We start from the raw sequence: 2,500 nt of genomic DNA on the forward strand, positions 1-2,500 counted from the left end.
CCGACCGGGCCGGCGTTTCGTCGCGCCCGACACGTCTTGGCGACTCTGGGTAACTCAGCGGATCGCACGGTCTCGCACCGGCGACGGATCATTCAAGTGTCTGCCCTATCAACTTTCGTCGGTAGGGTATCGGCCTACCGAGGTTCTTACGGGTGACGGGGAATCAGGGTTCGATTCCGGAGAGGGAGCCTGAGAAACGGCTACCACATCCAAGGAAGGCAGCAGGCGCGCAAATTACCCATTCCCGACGCGGGGAGGTAGTGACGAAAAATAACAATACAGGACTCTAAACGAGGCCCTGTAATTGGAATGAGCACACTTTAAAACCTTTAACGAGTATCCATTGGAGGGCAAGTCTGGTGCCAGCAGCCGCGGTAATTCCAGCTCCAAAAGTGTATATTTAAGTTGTTGCGGTTAAAAAGCTCGTAGTTGGATCTTGGGCGCAGGCGGCCGGTCCGTCGCAAGGCGTGCACTGGCCGCACCTGGCCCTCACCCCCGGCGCTCCGCCGGTGCCCTTGACTGAGTGTCGGCGGCGGCCGGGACGTTTACTTTGAAAAAATTAGAGTGTTCAAAGCAGGCGGCTCGCCTGAATAATGGTGCATGGAATAATGGAATAGGACCTCGGTTCTATTTTGTTGGTTTTCGGAGCGCGAGGTAATGATTAAGAGGGACGGACGGGGGCATTCGTACTGTGCCGCTAGAGGTGAAATTCTTGGATCGGCGCAAGACGAGCGACTGCGAAAGCATTTGCCAAGAATGTTTTCTTTAATCAAGAGCGAAAGTCAGAGGTTCGAAGACGATCAGATACCGTCCTAGTTCTGACTATAAACGATGCCAACCAGCGATCGGGGGGCGTTAGTTTGACGACCTCCCCGGCAGCTTGCGGGAAACCAAAGTCTTTGGGTTCCGGGGGAAGTATGGTTGCAAAGCTGAAACTTAAAGGAATTGACGGAAGGGCACCACCAGGCGTGGAGCCTGCGGCTTAATTTGACTCAACACGGGGAATCTCACCCGGCCCGGACACAGTGAGGATTGACAGATTGAGAGCTCTTTCTTGATTCTGTGGGTGGTGGTGCATGGCCGTTCTTAGTTGGTGGAGCGATTTGTCTGGTTAATTCCGATAACGAACGAGACTCTGGCTTGCTAACTAGTTACGCGACCCGATCGGTCGGCGTTTAACTTCTTAGAGGGACTAGTGGCGTTTAGCCACACGAGATTGAGCAATAACAGGTCTGTGATGCCCTTAGATGTTCGGGGCCGCACGCGCGCTACACTGACCGGATCAGCGTGTGCTCGCCTTGGCCGAAAGGTCCGGGTAACCCGCTGAACCCCGGTCGTGCTAGGGATAGGGAATTGCAATTGTTTCCCTTGAACGAGGAATGCCCAGTAAGCGCGAGTCATCAGCTCGCGTTGATTACGTCCCTGCCCTTTGTACACACCGCCCGTCGCTACTACCGATTGAATGGTTTAGTGAGGTCCTCCGATTGGACCTGGCGCGGTCGGCAACGGCCGGGCCGGTGTCCGAGAAGACGATCTAACTTGATCATTTAGAGGAAGTAAAAGTCGTAACAAGGTTTCCGTAGGTGAACCTGCGGAAGGATCATTAACGGTCGACGTTGGGCGTCAGCGCACAACGGTCGAGGCGAGGCTCGAGAAACGGCTGCGACCGCACGTGCGTCACTCCAATGTGCGCGCGTGCGCGACCGCCCGAACGGCGAAGGTACCCCGGCCGCTGCCGGGATCCCAACGCCACCGGTCACCTGGTAAATTGCGCGCCGAGTGCCAGCTCCGCGAAGCCGGCTTCATGCGTCGGCGAACCGACTAGGTCGGGTCGACCGCTCGGCGCCAGTAATTTTCGAATGCTACCACATTGTGCGCGGCGCAGTGCAGAACAAATGTCAATCGAGGGCTCTTGGCGGTGGATCACTCGGCTCGCGAGTCGATGAAGGACGCAGCTAGCTGCGTGAATTAATGTGAATTGCAGGACACATTGAGCATCGACGTTCTGAACGCAAATTGCGGCGTCGGGTCAATCCCGGAGCCGCGCCCGCCTCAGGGTCGCGTTTCAAACGCTCCCGCGCGGTTTGTCTCCCCTAAAAAGGAGAAGCCGCGTCGGGCTGGTGCGGTGTCGGCTGGCGGTCCGTACGGGCGCGCTGGTCGTCCCGCTTATGACAGCACGAACTGCCTACTGCGTGCAATTTGGGTTGCGACGCGGCACGGCGACGCAGGCGAGCGAGTCTCGCGAGTCGGCCTCGAAGAGGACTGCGGCTCGCGAGCTCGCCCTGCCAGTCAAGCGCCCGCCGTCTAATGCCCGTCGCAGAACGCCCGCCGCCGCGGTAGGCTGCTCGTCGACGAACGCCTGGAGCTGGGCTCCAATTTTCGGCCTGAGGTCGGACGAGGTTACCCGCTGAATTTAAGCATATTACTAAGCGGAGGAAAAGAAACTAACGAGGATTCCCTCAGTAACGGCGAGTGAAGCGGGATGTGCCCATCGCCGAAT

General features: G+C 57.6%; 2 non-coding genes and 1 pseudogene across 2 annotated transcripts in view; all 3 read left to right on the top strand.

Annotated features, from left to right (window-relative positions):
- Positions 1-1,606, top strand: part of LOC145207903 (small subunit ribosomal RNA) — a 1,824-nt gene extending 218 nt beyond the window's left edge. The window contains exon 1 of the ribosomal RNA XR_013854292.1: positions 1-1,606. This exon is cut by the window's left edge and continues 218 nt beyond it. This is a non-coding gene — a ribosomal RNA (small subunit ribosomal RNA).
- Positions 1,607-1,907: 301 nt separating this feature from the next.
- LOC145207901 (5.8S ribosomal RNA) lies at positions 1,908-2,061 on the top strand. The gene has a single exon (XR_013854290.1). It is a non-coding gene; the product is annotated as a 5.8S ribosomal RNA (ribosomal RNA).
- A 319-nt stretch (positions 2,062-2,380) lies between these two features.
- Positions 2,381-2,500, top strand: part of LOC145207900 (large subunit ribosomal RNA) — a 3,100-nt pseudogene continuing 2,980 nt past the window's right edge.

This window comes from Phallusia mammillata, unplaced genomic scaffold (genome assembly GCF_965637545.1).
Source record: "Phallusia mammillata unplaced genomic scaffold, kaPhaMamm4.hap1.1 HAP1_SCAFFOLD_184, whole genome shotgun sequence".
NCBI lineage: Eukaryota > Metazoa > Chordata > Ascidiacea > Phlebobranchia > Ascidiidae > Phallusia > Phallusia mammillata.